Source organism: Saccopteryx leptura, chromosome 4 (genome assembly GCF_036850995.1).
Source record: "Saccopteryx leptura isolate mSacLep1 chromosome 4, mSacLep1_pri_phased_curated, whole genome shotgun sequence".
Taxonomy (NCBI): Eukaryota; Metazoa; Chordata; class Mammalia; order Chiroptera; family Emballonuridae; genus Saccopteryx; species Saccopteryx leptura.
In genome coordinates this window covers 48969836-48986869 of record NC_089506.1, presented here as the reverse complement: position 1 = coordinate 48986869, position 17034 = coordinate 48969836, and the positions used below count along the sequence as shown (strand labels likewise).

General features: G+C 43.6%; 1 protein-coding gene and 1 non-coding gene across 4 annotated transcripts in view; one reads left to right on the top strand and one right to left on the bottom strand.

The window, feature by feature from the left end:
• The window catches only part of CLYBL (citramalyl-CoA lyase), a 272254-nt gene that overhangs the window by 89137 nt on the left and 166083 nt on the right, over positions 1–17034 (top strand). The window lies entirely within an intron of this gene.
• On the bottom strand, positions 12230–12334 carry LOC136404624 (U6 spliceosomal RNA). The gene has a single exon (XR_010751345.1). It is a non-coding gene; the product is annotated as a U6 spliceosomal RNA (small nuclear RNA).

Genomic DNA, 17034 nt, shown 5'->3' with positions numbered 1-17034 from the left:
CCTGATGGGGGATCGAACCTACAACCTTGGCATCTCAGGACATTGCTCTAACCAACAGAGCTACCTGGCCAGGGCTAGAGGCTTTGACATGTTAAGCCTAGTTATTGAAAAATGGGGCCCTGGCCGGTTGGTTCAGTGGTAGAGCGTCGGCCTGGCGTGCAGAAGTCCCGGGTTTGATTCCCGGCCAGGGCACACAGGAGAAACGCCCACCTGCTTCTCCACCCCTCCCCCTCTCCTTCCTCTCTGTCTCTTTCTTCCCCTCCCGCAGCCGAGGCTCCATTGGAGCAAAGATGGCCTGGGCGCTGGGGATAGCTCCTTGGCCTCTGCCCCAGGCGCTAGAGTGGCTCTGGTCTCAACAGAGCGATGCCCCGGAGGGGCAGAGCATCGCCCCCTGGTGGGCAGAGCGTCGCCCCTGGCGGGCGTGCCGGGTGGATCCCGGTTGGGTGCATGTGGGAGTCTGTCTGTCTCTCCCCGTTTCTAGCTTCAGAAAAATGCAAAAAAAAAAGAAAAAAAGAAAAATGGATAGAGTTCATTCTCAACTTCAGGATTCTAGCAACACATATACCAAAACAGAATGGAGAGACATCATGCTTTCCTTCAGAAGCTTCAGGGGGACGTATGATCAGGAGGGAGCCAGAGGTACACTATTTGCAGGACGTTTTGAATTGTATCCTTGCAATCATTGACAAATTGCCTGAAAAGAAATAATCTGGCTCAAACTTATAGTTATCAGTGAAAACCAAAAATTATTTAGTGCAGGCATGCTTAAGGGAAGAAGGAGTCAAGAGGAAAATTGGAGATAAAAATCATTGCTATCTTGAAGCATCAACTCCCATATGTGTCCCAACCAGGCAAACCCAGGGTTTCGAACTGGTGACCTGAGCAAGCGAGGTCAAGGCTTTTATCCACTGTGCCACCACAGGCTATCTTGAATTCCAGGATTCATAGCAAGGAAATTGTGTGGTTTATATTTCATGTCCCTAACTCTATCTATAAGTGAGCCTAAGCCTTTCGAAGACTGTACTTAATTATTTCAACTTTAGTAATTGCCAGAAAGATCTAGCACTGTTCACTGAACAGTTACATTTATTTATTGTTACTTTCTATATACTATCGAACTTGAGACCTTAATAGTTATTGAAATTTCTACCATCACAGAACATACTCTGAGGAGAAAAGCAGCTTCAATTTTTCAAGTGTTTCTTAAAGGGACTTAAATTTGACTAAAACCTAATCTGCCTTTTCTTAACATAACTAAAACACTATTGCTATAACAATATTTGGAATTTTGTTTAACAGTAAATATAAAGAATCAAGATGAAATAGCCCAGAAGATGGGTGGCAATTAACTGCATTTTTTTCAGACTTTTATTAATTAGCTCTCTAGACTCAAATAGGTTATGTCCTCTGAGTAGTAAATTACGTTCCATTTCTAAATTCTGTGGATGACATCTGCACGTAGCCTAAATGCTATCCACATTTTGTGTTAAGTAGTGTTTTATCTCTGGGCCCTTTCCCCACCCCAGTGGAAAGTTTATGTGCCCCTACCCACCCCCCCACCCCCGCAGGAAGGGAAGGTTGCATGTAGTTTGGCGCAATCTTCTTTTTTTATTGTTAAATCCACTAAAGCCAGTCATGCCTGGCTGTACCAAGCAAGCTCTTTCCGGTGTTCTGGTCGGCTAAGCAATTCAGAGTTCTTTGCTGTTTATTTACGTGAAATGTTTTCAGCTTCTGTCTTTGCTTTAAGAGCTGATTAAAAGGAACCTTTTAAAAAATGAAAAGAAAGTAATTTTTGGTGTAGGCTTTTTCTTTCTGGACTCTTCCCTGCACAACTCGAAGGGTAAGAGAACTGGATTACTCCCCAGCACCAATTGTTGAAATTCTCAGTGTTTCAGTCCTGTTTATCATGATTTGAGAATGTTCCTGAACAGTGAGTGGCCTTTTGAAAGATGTTGGTACTAAGACAAACCCTTCTGTCATTCATCTGACTCAGAACTCTTTTGAGAGAGTTACTATCAAACTTACATACGTATGAGATTATACTATTTAATTGGATGGATTGTTTTTCAATACATTTGAATTCAGCGGGGTTGAAAGGACCCATCTATTTTAAAGAATAATTAATCACATACTTTTGACGTTTTCCCTTTGTCTTTCCTCAGGGGCAAAGTTATTTGAATAACAAACAAATAAACAAAACCTGCTCATCACAAATAGCTTTCAACCTCCTACTTTCAACAAAAGCTTTCTGTCTTCCTGAGACCTCCAGTGTCCTGTTTGGTTAGAGGCAGCAGGGTGGTATGGACACTATGCAGAAGGGCTTGGGTTAATAAGCACTCTCTGGATTTAGTGTCTCTGCTGATTAACTCTTGGATTCCTGCTCTGAGTTTCTACCCCCCATTACTGCCCCATGCAGAATTTCCAGCGCGGTAGCTTCTTACGTAGATGCCTATCCCTAGATGTCCTGATGGTGAACAGCATGGACATTTGTAAGCTCTGTGGTTTTTAAATGAACTGAAAGCCAAAAAGCTTAAGCACTACTTGTTTTAAAACTTTTTTTATTGATTTGAGAGAGAGAGAGAGGAAGGGTGAGAGGAAGAAAACATCGATTTGTTGTTCCATGTATCTATGCACTCATTGGTTGATTTCTTATATGTGCCCTAATGGGAGATCAAACCCGCAACCTTGGCATGTCAGGATGATGCTCTGACCAGTGGAGCTACCTGGCCAGGGCAAGCATTACTTCTTGTTTCCTTGACCTAAAGTTCATTTTCTTTTTTTTTTTTTGTATTTTTCTGAAGTTGGAAACGGGGAGGCAGTCAGACTCCCACATGCGCCCGACCGGAATCCACCCGGCATGCCCACCAGGGGGCGATGCTCTGCCCATCTAGGGCGTCGTTCTGTTGCAACCAGAGCCATTCTAGTGCCTGAGGCAGAGGCCATGGAGCCATCCTCAGTTCCCGGGCCAACTTTTGTTCCAATGGAGCCTTGGCTGCGGGAGAGGAAGAGAGAGACAGAGAGGAAGGAGAGGGGGAGGGGTGGAGAAGCAGATAGGTGCTTCTCCTGTGTGCCCTGGCCGGGTATTGAACCTGGGACTCCTGCACGCTAGGCTGATGCTCTACCACTGAGCCAACCGGCCAGGGCAAAGTTCATTTTCTTTAGTTCAAACCAACTCTTATGTGGAAACTCTGATTCTTTTTTTTTTTTCTTGCAGGAGGTAGTGGGGGATCCGCGATCCTCCTTGCCTCTCAGTGATGTTTCCTTAAGGACTTTTCAAGGTGCCAAGTTTAAAACACATTTTGTGTGATGAAATAGAACACTTTCTATTGTAGTAATAATAGTTTCATAAAGTGCAAACTTAGTGTCTAATCCTGATGGTTCAGAGATAACAGAGTGAGCAGTGAATCCAGTGACTTGTTTTCTTTTCTTTTTCTTTTTCTTTTTCTTTTTCTTTTTTTTTTTTTTTTTTTTTTTGTATTTTTCTGAAGCTGGAAACGGGGAGAGACAGTCAGACAGACTCCCGCATGCGCCCGACCGGGATCCACCCGGCACGCCCACCAGGGGCGATGCTCTGCCCACCAGGGGGCGATGCTCTGCTGTGACCAGAGCCACTCTAGCGCCTGAGGCAGAGGCCAAGGAGCCATCCCCAGCACCCAGGCCATCTTTGCTCCAATGGAGCCTTGGCTGCGGGAGGGGAAGAGAGAGACAGAGAGGAAGGAGAGGGGGAGGGGTGGAGAAGCAGATGGGCGCTTCTCCTATGTGCCTTGGTCCGGAATCGAACCGGGTCCCTCGCACGCCAGGCCGACGCTCTACCGCTGAGCCAACCGGCCAGGGTGAGTGACTTGTTTTCTTCATTCATTCTTCATTTTAAGAAAGTGCTTAGAGTCTTTATTATGTTCTTAAAACAAATGGCCCCACTCCCTTAATCACAATTACTCCCAACCCTAAGCTTCCACAGCATTTTTAAATAATGGTTTTATTGAGATATTATTAAATACCATAAAAGTTACTGCTTAAGGTCTACAATTCAGAGTTTTTTAGTCTATCAATCACTACTACTTCTAGAACATTTTCTTCACCACTAAAAGCGACCCTGCACCCATTCTCTTCCCTTCCCCTAGCAACCCCTGGTCTATTTTCTGAATCTGTAGATCTGCCTATTTGGACATTTTATTTAAATGTAATTGTGTTATTATGCCCTTTTGTGTCTGGCTTCTTTCACTTAACCTAATGTTTTCAAGGTTCATTCCTGTTTAAGCGTGGATCAGTATTTCCTTCCTTTTTATGACCAAATAATGTCCCATTGTAAGAATATATCACATTTTATTTATCCATTCATCCGTCATGGACATTTGGGTTGCTTCCAGTTTAATAATGCTTCTGTGAACATTAGTGGCATTGTAGACATACGTTTTCAGTTTTCTTGGGTATACCTCTGGATAGAATTGCTGGATCACATGGTAACTCTATGCTTCACATTTTGAGGAACTAGGATGTATAATAACATTTGGTGCCTATGCTATGAAACTAATTATGAAGCAACTTAAATTCAGTTATCATTAGGCCTGTCTCTTCCACTAGGTTTTTTTTTTTTTAATTTTTTTATTTATTCATTTTAGAGAGGAGAGGGAGAGACAGAGAGAGAGAGAGAGAGAGAGAGAAGGGGGGAGGAGCTGGAAGCATCAACTCCCATATGTGCCTTGACCAGGCAAGCCCAGGGTTTTGAACCGGCGACCTCAGCATTTCCAGGTCGACGCTTTATCCACTGCACCACCACAGGTCAGGCTCTTCCACTAGGTTTTAAGTTCCTTGAGACAGGGATCGCCCTTGTATATCTGTGAACCCCCTTCCCCAGTCCAGCACCCACCAAGTGACATAGTAGATTCTCAGAAAGTTGTTCATGGCGCTGAGCAATGCAGTGTCCTATTGCCTGTGACATCACCGACACTCCTGAGCCTCAGACTCTGACTCTTCCCACCACCCCCTCTTCCCTGTAACAAGCGACAGCCCGTCAGGAGTACAAGCTCTGTATTGCCCATGGAACTTTCCAGCGGTTTGCTGACCCTTCTTTATCTGCTGTGGGCTTCATCTGGATCTTGAGATTTCTCCCAGCTGCCTCATGGCCATCGCAGCATCGGACCCCACTCCAGCTGATGCAGCTGCTTTAAGAGAGATTATTTTAAGCACCGCTGAAACCCCAGCATTTGGGTACGTGCCCCCGTTTGACATGGTTCACACATCTCCTGTAGGAGGATTTGGACAAGGAGGCCCTAAAATGCCTATCCAGGCTTTGACTTGGAGCATTGTGTAGGAGGTTTAAGAAAGCTTATTTTAAGACGTTCTCAGAAGGCTAGAACAGCATCTTTATGATTTATTCTGCTGCTTTCACTTAGAGCCTGTGATTTCTAATAACATCTATTTCGGGTTGGATTTAAGAGACAGAGCCGGCCTCTACTGAATTGGCCACCTTTGATGTTACAGTAGCGAGGAGGAGAGGGACAGATGGAACAAAAGTCGTAATTGCCCAAATTTACAATAGCTTCCCAGCAGCAGCTGGCACAAAGGAAATGTTAATGCAATAAACTGTAAATGGAGGGAAGCTGAGCAGGATTTATGGCTGGTGCAAACCTGCACCCAATCACTGGAACCTCCTCCCTTTATCTGGAAGCATTTCAGTCGTCAGAGGAGAATTGAGCTCATTTGAAAGTCATTGACCACTCTGCATCGCTTATATGTCTTGCACCCCTTCAACAAACAGATTCCTGCAAAAACCTTGGAAATCTAATAGAACAGTTGGTGGGAAAAGATCAGTCGTGGAGGGCCCCACCCTGAAGTCTTGGCTGTGCCGAAAGCACACCTCAGCTGCAAGCATATGCATTACAGCTGCAGCCGGGGCAGCATCCTTCTTCTGCTCCTCGGAGCTGGGGCTTTCTGCAGATACAACAGATGGCCGGAGTGTTTCCGTGTTTCAGCCACAAAGCGAGAGGGCAGGATGTCATTCGCCACTCAGGCCCTTACCCATCCGTCAGGGCCACTGCTGTAAATGGCTGTTTTTCACATTTGGGTTCCTGCAGCTTTCATTTCCATTTAGGCTCACACGTACCTTTTACCTGTGTTGTAACGTGTGGATTTTCGTTGTCTCCTTGTCCAGACTGCTGCCCTGTTTGGTTTTTTAATTAGCCGAGGAGCACAGTCTAAATGGAAAATTGCTTTCTGAGATCCCTGTTCTCTGGTCCCACGCTGTGAGGAGCTCCCTGTAATTAAACACGTTTTAAGAGTTGTTCTCTTGTGAATGTGCTGTGGCTGTCTGTGCCTTCCTACTAGCTGGAGAGTTCTGTGTCAGCCCTGAGACTTAAATATTCATATTGATACCGTATATAATTAAAAGAAAGCTTGCATATCAATTGATTAAATATGGGGGATTCCCCCGCTTTGGTAGTTGGGGGGAAGCAATTTTTATGCCAGTTAGGGCTAGGAAAATGGGCAAACACAGCGAGGCACCGAGAGGAAACTGCATAGGAAGTCATGAGATCAGGAGCACAGATGTCAGCAAATTCCAAAGGTCTTCAGTCTCGGGTTGCTGGTCCCCGCAGCCAAAAGAACGGAGTCCCCTCACAGATACAGAATTCTAACTTTCAAAATAAATTATCCATACTTAAAACTCCTGCTACTGTTTCAAATGCTACACAAGCAGCTCCACGGAACTTGCACACAAGAGTGACATGTTATTGGGGCTTCTTCCTTGTGGGGGATCATGCATTAGTCATTAACAACTGATGAAGGAAGCCTTTCGGAAGTTTTGACTTAAAGGCTCAAACTATAAATTTAGAGTAATGGTGTGTAAGTCAGCTGTTAGAGAAAGTCCGACATTCTATGGAGAATGGCAAGCTCTCCTCTGCAAATCTCTTCTGAAAAAGACTTTGCAACTGTTTCAACATCCGGACAACATTATGGGGCATATAGAAATCTGACACCAAAACCACATCATAAAGATAATTCGTTAGGCAAAATTATTGGAATTAAAACCCACTATTCAGGTCTTAATATATAAGGCATAGATATTAATATACAAGAACATTGATCAGTTCCTGTATGTACCCTGACTGGGATTGAACCAGCAACCTCTGCACTTTGGGGCAATGCTCTAACCAACCGAGCAATCTGGCCAGGGCAGCACATGATCTTTCGATCACTTCCTGGGAGGCCCAGACATGAGCAGGAAAGAAAAAGGAAAGGATGATAAGAAAGATGAGAAAAGAAGAGAGTATACATGTATTAAACCTTTATTTTCCCATAGATGTACACATCTGTATTTTATGACCTATGTCGCTTTCTGATCCTATCCTCTCTATGTATTTCTGCTGCTGGTACTTTACCAGACCATGGGCCATTATACGCTAATGCCCTAACTCATTTGATCTGCCTTCTTAGTTTTGAGTCCTCGTTGATGTTTAAGGTGTGTGACAATAGAAAACACAGGGAATTTGGATGTGGATTTGAAGAACCCCTGAGTTGTGATTGCAGCACTTCAGTTTCCTTATCTGTAAAATGGGTACAGAGTCTTGGAAGGCTGGTTGTAGAGAGGTGTGCAGATAGTGGGTGGGGTTTGGAACAACCTTCCTATTTCATTTCATCTGCAAATGTCACTAGCTTGTGACTTTTAGTCTTACTCGGATCTTTTGTGCTGATAGTGCCTCTGTTTTAACCCATGGCTTTTTAAATCTCAGGGTTGCCTGACCTGTGGTGGCGCAGTGGATCAAGCATCGACCTGGGATGCTGAGGTCGCTGGTTTGAAACCCTGGGCTTGCCTGGTCAAGGCACATATGGGAGTTGATGCTTCCTGCTCCTCCCCCTGTTCTCTCTATCTCTTTCCTCTCTCTCTCTTTCTCTCCCTCCTCTCTCTCTAAAAATGAATTAAAAAATAAAAAAAATAAATAAATCTCAGAGTTAGCAGGCCACCGGGTTGGCAGGAGTATTTAGCCCCATGCATTTGGTTTAATGTTAATAGGAAAAAGATTAATTAAGAATGTTAATGTGGTTTAACAGGAAATCTTATGAAGCCTCACAGGACACATGAAACACCAATGCACACAACACTTGCGTATTCACATGCTTCTGACCATTTTGAAGACAGTGTGCCTGGCTGTATTTTTTCAATTCCTGGTGCCAGATGGGCTCAGGATGGTCATGCCTTGATGGAATTTCAAGTAGAGGAATTAGTGTCATTTCTGGGCCCCTACCAGAATTCCGTTTAGGCTATAAGTAGTCATGCGAAGTCATAGGTTAAATGATTTGGGAATAAAATGTCATTTGACGTGACAGAAATGAACCCTCGGAGGCCCATGGTTCCCCTGGGACTTGCTCTCACTTACAGTTCTCGTGTTAAGTAATTTTATTAACTGGGGCAAGGAGGGGTATGAGGTGACAAGAGAAATACTTTTTTGCTAACATTTTAATCCCAATCACAAAATTTATTGTTTGTGGCTTTCTATGCATTTATAGCCATGAAGCCCTGGAAGATGATGAAAGTAAAAATTAGAATGCGTCGTTTTTCTTCCCAGGTGTTATTTAATGCATTGTATGAATTGTCAAAAAGATTAATTGTCGTTGCTTGCAGCTAAACAGATGATAAATTTTAAAATTATATTATTACTGTGTGTCAGCATAAAAGCTCTGTGTCCCAAGTGTGTCACCTTTTTCTGTTGCTGTTGACAAGGTTCACATTTTATAGCACACCGCCAGAAGGTGTTGACATATATTCAGATCACTGATTAAATGTTTTAAAAACGTGCCACTCACAAACTAACCCTGATGTTCTTTGAAAGAGTCATTTTTAGGAGTAAGATTTTTTTTTTTTGTTCGTCATTGACACAGAAGAGATTTTAAACATTGCCACTTAAAAAGAGAAAACCTAATGTGATTACATTTTCTTATTTTAAATTTTGGCCCAGAAGAGGTTTTTCAGCATTCTTGTTTTTTCTTATCAGGAAAGTCAACAACATGGTGTAAAAATATCCCAACGAAGGTGCTAAACAGCAACTTGTAAACCCCCCTCATTGGGCACAGGACCCAGGATGTAGAGCCGTGAGGACCGTGCTGAGGCTGCACTGGTGTTGTAAAGCCTGGTGTTGCGACTCCTTCGCAGTTCAATGCTGCCACAGCCCTTGTGCTACAAAGTATAACAACAACTTCTACCCAGCAGCTGAGCAGTGCAGAGGCTCCTGTGTTCCCTTTCACACGGTAATGCTTGGAGACATTCCTGCTCATGGTTTTCCGCATTTTGTAGATGAAAGGAGCTGGCCTTTGACCCAGGCTCCACTGAATCCAGGTGTATAGTTGTTACAGTGATCAATGTAACAACTTTGATGCCTCAAGAATCAACATTTTAATGTTCTTTTTTTTTTTTTTTTTTTTTTTGGTGTATTTGTGGGGTACTCGATATATTCTCTTGTTTCTCTGAGCACAGCATGAAAAAAACTTCAAAGCAAAATATTTACTATTCATTGTAGAAAAGTTGGATTTTTTTCCCCTCCCTGACTGTCAGGATTGCTTTGTCAATGTCGGTTTGGGGTGCGAATTTTTCCCTCTCTGTACAGAGGAAGTTGACGTTGCTTCAGTGATGTCGCAGAGGATGATGTCAAACAGCCATAAGCCCGTGTTGATTGTCACTTCCCCCCACATTGGTGCAAGCTTAGAGGTGTTTCAGTGACAGCCTGGGGTGCCCTCGGGGGACCAAATCTCCAAATGATCTCTGGGACCAAAAGTATATAGGAGGTTCCGAATCACTCATGGCAGCAATAATGATAGCTGTCATTTACAAAGCATTTAAAACATATCAGGAATTCTATCCACTTCACATATATTGTCTCATTTCATTCCAACAACATAACAGCAGAAATGTGAGGGTGTGTAAAACCTCACCCTTTTATAAAGAAGTGAAGCAAGACTCGGTCACCCCCAGTAAGTGGCAGCCAACATTTGAACCCAGGTGTGTCACATCTTAGAGCTACATCACAATCACTTCTTAGTGATTATTATGTGTTAGGCACTTTTTTTTTTGGTATTTTTCCAAAGTGAGAAGTAGGGGGGGGGGAGGCAGATAGACTCCCGCAATCCACCCGGCATGCCCCACCAGGGGCGATGCTTGGCCCCTCTGAGGCGTTGCTCTGCTGCAATCGAAGCCATTCTAGCACCTGAGGTAGAGGCCATGAAGCCATCCTCAGTGCCTGAGCCAACTTTGCTCCTATGGAGCCTTGGCTGTGGGAGGGGAAGAGAGAGACAGAGAGGAAGGAGAGGGGGAGGGGTGGAGAAGCAGATGGGTGCTTCTCCTGTGTGCTCTGGCCGGGAATTGAACCTAGGACTTCCACATGCTGGGCCGACGCTCTACCACTGAGTGAGCCTGCCAGGGTGGCACTACTTTTTATCACGTATATTTTTAATCTGTTTTTCCCATTTAATTTAGTTTACTTATTTGGGGCTTTTAAAGAATTGGCTGATCATTGAAAAAGGAACTCCTTTGTAAAATTCTCTGCAAGTTCAGGATAAAAGACTGAGAGCCTGGAGGTTTCCTGCTTTGAAGCAGGTGTGAGGGGAAAAGACGAAAATGCTCCCCGGAAAATACTCCCTTATGGCTCCATCCCATTTACTTTGGCATCTGGAAATGCCGTTGGCGTTTCTGAACTTGCATCCAAATATTTGGCTTGTTTACACAAGGAGCTGATAATACTGGTGGGCTTCACGGAGGTGAAGCGGGACAGAGAGATGGGTGGGAAGGAGGAATACTTTTCACTATGTGTTCTTTGGAACCATAACGGAACCATGTGAGTATAAAGAAAAGGATACATTTTCTTTAAAATGTAATCTAGTTGCCATGAAAAGTCACTAGATCAGGACTGTCATGCAAACATCAGTAGTTCTAAATTTACTCTTACTTTGTGGGTTGCTCAACCACCCAGTGTACGTGTCCATTTGCACCTTCATCCTGTATTCCTGGGCTACCGTCTCCATAGGTCTTTCTCCAGAGTAACTAGAGCCTCTTAGTATGAAGTCGGGTGATTTTTCTTTCTTTCTACCTCACAACTCTTGTTCTTTGAATGTGTAGAGCTCCTTGGATGGCATTTGTTTCATAAATATATTCTTTTCTCTACATAGGAGATTTATTCAGAAAAATCTTCATATAAAAACTTATTTTATATGAAGCATTTGTTGTTTTCCTCAAAAAAGTCATCTTCTAGATTTAGAGTAAATGGAGAATTATGGAGAATTTGACCTTAATCTTCTGTTATCCACTAGTTGGGAACTTTTCTAATTTTATGTTAGCATGCATAAAATAACTTGTGAATGTATGATGATATATAGCATTTATAAAGACATGTAGGATGCTTATATGTCTCATAAAGTTTATGTAAACATTTATAAAACTAAACCAAAGCTGATGTGCATAGACATGCTCCTGTGTTTGCAACTGTCAGTGACTTCTAGAGAGTGTGCCGCTCTGAAGGAGAAGGCGCCCCGGCCGCACTCCAGCCCTCAGAAAGCGAGGAAGCCTTCTCTGTGCATTAGTGACGTTCAGATCTTCCCTCTCCTCTGTGAGGGTGTCATTTATTTCCTCCAGACCTTCAGATGTCTTTTTTCTTTATCTGACACATTACAGGGAGGATGAAATGAAAGATTTATTCAGATTACTTTGATGGCTTCATTCTTTTTTTGGAAGGTCAATGGTTTAGTTATAGAAATATTCGTGGAACATTTAAAGTCCAGTTCTGAATTTTTAAATAGTCCAATGGGACAGGTTGATTTCTCCTACATCGAAACCATGATTATAAACTAATTTGGATGCTACTTAGGACTTAAAGAGTGATCGTGTCCATTAACTTGTTTGTCTAAAGCAGTGCATGTTTTTTCCTTTTCTAGGTTGTGTGTTCACCTTATGACCTGTGAACAGGAAACCAACCAAGATGCTGAGTACTTTCTATGCGCTGGGCGCTCAGCAATGTACAGAGAACCCCAAAAGGGACAGTCCATGGCCCAAGAGTGGGGCTGTTTGACAACACTTGAGAAATACCTTTTGTTTAAGTTGATGACATTAATACAAAAGGAAGTAGCACACTACAGTGGACCATTTGATTGTTCCATTTTCCTTTTTTTTTTGAAAGAGGACTTAAAAATGGGGTTTGAGGCTGGGAGGGCCCTGACCAGCCTCAGTATCCCACCCACAGATACTAGAAGACAAAATATGGAACCCTTCACAAATTTGTGTGTCATCCTTGTGCAGGGGCCTTGCTAATTTTCTCTGTATCGTCCCAATTTTAGTTTATGCGCTGCCGGGGCGGGCACTGTTCTAGATTATTAAGCAGTTTGTTTTCAACAGACTGACTTCCTTCATCTGCACAGGCCATCCTTAGCTCGGAGGCTTTCATCTCCCTTAGTGTAGTGCACACGGCCAGACTCAGAAAACACTGAGGTGACTTTCAGTTGTCTAAAGCATTTCGAAACATCAGTTGTCTTCACCTCACCCAGCACATTGCAAGAAATCATCTGTTTACAACATTTACAATGGTTACAACATTACATGTGAGCAAAATACAATGAAGGCATTAAACGTGGAATTACCATAAGATCAGCAATTCCACTTCTGATCATTCAAAAGAATTGCAAGGAGGGATTCTAACAGACATTTACGCACCCATGTTCATAGCAGCATTATTCACAATAGCCAAAAGGTGGAAGCAACTCCTAACCTGTGGTGGCGCAGTGGATAAAGTGTCGACCTGGAATGCTGAGGTTGCCGGTTCGAAACCCTGGGCTTGCCTGGTCAAGGCACATATGGGAGTTGATGCTTCCTGCTCCTCCCTCCTCTCTCTCTCTCTCCTCTCTAAAATGAATAAAATAAAATAACACTAAAAGGTGGAAGCAACTCAAGTGTCTGGTGATGGATAAATTGATAAACCAAATGTGGTATATCCATACAGTGGAATATTATTCAGCCTCAAAAGAGAAGGAAATTTTGGCACATGCTACAATATAGGTGAATCATGAAACTATTATGCTTAATGAAATAAGCCAGATGGAAAAGGACAAATTTTGTAAGATTTTACCTACATGAGTAACCAAGAGTAGTCAAACTCAGAAACAAAACATATAATAATGGTTACCAGATGCTGGAGGAAGTGGAAAATGGGAAGTTAGTTTGTAAACAGGTATAAAGTTTCAGTTTGGCATGATGAAGAAGTTCTGGAGATGGATAATGGTGATGGTTGCACAACAGTGAGAAAGTACATGATGCCAGAGAACTGTTCACTTAGAAATGGTTAAAATGGTATAATATATATATATATTACCACAATTAAAAGAACAGAAACACAAGAAAACAAAGCTACCGGAAGAGGTACAATGTACCACTAAATCAACTATACCTAGAAGAGCAAAAATATAAAACATGTTTTAAAATATTATGTAAATTTTATTTATTTAAACTTTTTTTTTTTCTGAAGTGAGAAGCGGGGAGGCAGAGAGACAGACTCCCACATGAGCCTGACCAGGATCCACCTGGCAAGCCCACTAGGGGGCAATGCTCTGCCCATCTGGGGCATTGCTCCATTGCAGCGGGAACCATTCTAGCGCCTGAGGCAGAGGCCATGGAGCCATCCTCAGCACTCAGGCCAACTTTGCTCCAGGGAGCCTTGGCTGCAGGAGGGGAAGAGAGAGAGAGAGAGAGAATGGAGAGGGAAAAGGGTGCAGAAGTGGATTTTCACTTCTTCTGTGTGCCCTGACCGGGAATCGAACCCAGGACTTCCACACGCCAGGCCAATGCTCTACCACTGAGCCAGCCAGCCAGGGCCTAAAGTATTGTGTAAATTTAGTCTATCACCTTGTAGGTCTTTTGCCTGGTCTACAGCCTGAGAGGCCCTTTCTTGAATGGCTGCAGTTGTAATGTCATTGTCCACGAGGCACAGGGGATGCACTATGGCAGAGATGGCTTTGGGATTTTTGGTAATTTTTTCTGTGCTATATATCTTTGCTGGACTTCAAAGCCTGTGTGCTCTCTGCTCGATGCCACTTAGCATTCACCCTGGACTTAAAGATGCTATTGGTAACCTGCTGGGTGCTTTGGACAATGGCCCTACCTCACTGTATAGAAATTCTGAACCACCTGCCAAGTTTGTTCATTCTGCACTCAGGTACTTCATTCATTTATTCACTTGGGCATTTATTTATTGCTTATATTACAAAGATATATGAATTGGTGGAATACTGTCTTATTATATATGAGTAAAGGGTAGCGGTTAGTATTCTAGATCCATAGGGACCAAGTTCTGAAATCCTAGCTCCATTACTTACCAGCTGTTTGATCTTGGGCAAATGACTTAACTTCTCTGTGCCTCATTTTTCTCATTAATAAAAATGATTAAGAGGATTATATGAAATATATATGCACAGAGCCTGGCACCCAGTAAGAGTGAAATAAATATTAGCTGTTGTAATGGGTTGAGTCATGTCTCTCCCCCAAATTTATATGTTGAAATCCTAACTCTCAGTTCTTAGAATGTTACCTTATTTGGAAATAGGGTTGTTGCAGATGTAATTAGTTAAAGCAATGTCATTAGGGTGGGACCTAATCCAATATGGCTGCTGTCCTTAAATAAAGGGTAAATTTGGCCATAGAGATAGACTTGGAGGGAAGACTGTGTGAGGAGACATGGAAAGAAGATGACCGTCTACAAGCCGAGTACAGAGGCCCGTTACAGGTCCTTCTCTCAGCCCTCAGAAGAGTCCCCTACATTAATTTCAGACTTCTAGCCTCTATAACTGCAAGTTATAATCAGCTCTAGTCTTTGTTTCTCATTGACCTGAGAACCTAACTACGTATGCCTATTTCCTGGCCCATGAGAAATATATTAGCTCCTTTTCAGCTTGTATTTTTTTTTTTTTTTTTGTATTTTTCTGAAGCTGGAAACGGGGAGAGACAGTCAGACAGACTCCGGCATGCGCCTGACTGGGATCCACCCGGCACACCCACCAGGGGCAACGCTCTGTCCACCAGGGGGTGATGCTCTGCCCCTCCGGGGCATCGCTCTGCCATGACCAGAGCCACTCCAGCGCCTGGGGCAGAGGCTAAGGAGCCATCCCCAGAGCCCGGGCTATCTTTGCTCCAATGGAGCCTTGGCTGCATGAGGGGAAGAGAGAGACAGAGAGGAAGGAGGGGGTGGGGGGTGGAGAAGCAAATGGGCGCTTCTCCTATGTGCTCTGGCCGGGAATCGAACCCGGGTCCCCTGCACGCCAGGCCGACGCTCTACCGCTGAGCCAACCGGCCAGGGCCTGTATTTTTTTTATTTCCTCTCTTTCTCCTTCCTTCTTTCCTCCCTTCCTCCCTTCCTTCCTTCCTTCTTTCCTTCCTTTCTTCTTGTCTCATAAAACAGCATGCAGAAATCGTTCCTAGTGAAAACAGATGTTTAAAAAAAATCCCCTTGCTCTTTCATTCCCGTGTCTTTCTAAAAAGCTGTAGTTAAAAAGTTTGTTTTCTTTCTTCCTACATTTCCTTCACCTTCTCAGCCTGATTTTTCTTTCCTTGAATGATCATAACCCCTTATAAATTTTTAACTACTAGAGTTTGCCTACCCTCTCCCAAATGTTTGACAAGAGGTGGGAGTTTATTTTGAGTTTGTTTTTATTTTTAGGTGAGAAGAGGGGAGATAGTGAGACAGACTCTCACATGCACCCCTATTGGGATTCACCTGGCAACCCTGTCTCAGGCTGATGCTCTAGTACCGAGCTATTTTTAGTGCCTGAGGCTGACATGTTCGGACCAACCCAAGCTATCCTCAGGGCCCGGGGCCTTGTTCGAACCAGTTGAGTCACTGGCTGCAGGAGGGGAAGAGGGAGAGAAGCAGATGGTTGCTTCTCCTGTATGCCCTTACCAGGAGTCAAACCTGAGACATCCATATGCTAGGCTGATGCTCTATCCACTGAGCTGCTGGCAGGGCCTATTTTCAGATTTTGATTCATGAATTCTTTTAATATAGAGAAATGTAGATGAGCAGCTGTATGAAGTAAAGCAATAGGAAAGATGTGGTCAAGAAGAAAGGCTCTTACTGCATTTTGGTAGCTGGCTTTACTTCTACTTCTCTTTAAATTAGTGGCTTGGGGGTTTTTTTTGTTTGTTTGTTTGCTTGTTTTTAAAGAAACTTGAGATTGGGCAGTTTCTCCTTCCCCTCCAGAGGCCCAGAGCAATGTGGCCGGGTTGCATTTTGGACTGGGCAGCACTAACATTTGTTCTTCCCAGAGACCGTCTGCTACTTTTCTCTGCCCCAGTGGAGCTGGGAGAATAATAAAGCTGTTATTATTTATACTACACAACATTTTTGTCAGTGGTCTTTGTCATTGAAACTTAGGAGGTCAACATAGGACACAAGGGAATTTGAGAGGTTTTATCCATTAGAGAGAGAGGCAAAAGAGGGGTTTATTTCTCCAGGGACGTTGCTTTTCCAAACCCCGTCGGTTCTCCCAGTCCTTCTCTTTGTCCTTTTCCTCTGCTGTCCTTTCACAGGCTTGACAGGGACTGCCGAACTCATCACCCCTGTCCAGCCCTTATCTCCTTGCTGCTGCCACCACCCTATTATCTGTGCTAGCCCCATAGCTCCCACCCACTTTTCCTGCCACTGGGGAATAGATAAAATCCATCTCCCTAATCATCAAATTCTCTATGCTTGTCTCTAATTTCTCTCTTGTTTAAATATCCTTTTCTTTAAGGCAGAAAGAGTAATCGCTTGTCTCCGAAAGGGCAGGCCTTGACTCAGCATCACAGCTCTTATCTCCTAACCCTTTGCTTCGGAAGGGACCTGCCTCCTGCCCGCCGAATGTTATCTGATGAGGAGGAGTCGTTCTCCCTCTCCTGTGTCACCCCTTCCTCACTTCTTTCTTCCCCTTGGGGAATCTAGGTGCACCAATTTAGCCCTCTCTCTTCCGGTTTTTACTTCTTCACCCTTTGTGGAAGTCTTCTTCACAGTCTACAAAGGTACTTTACACCTATCTTTG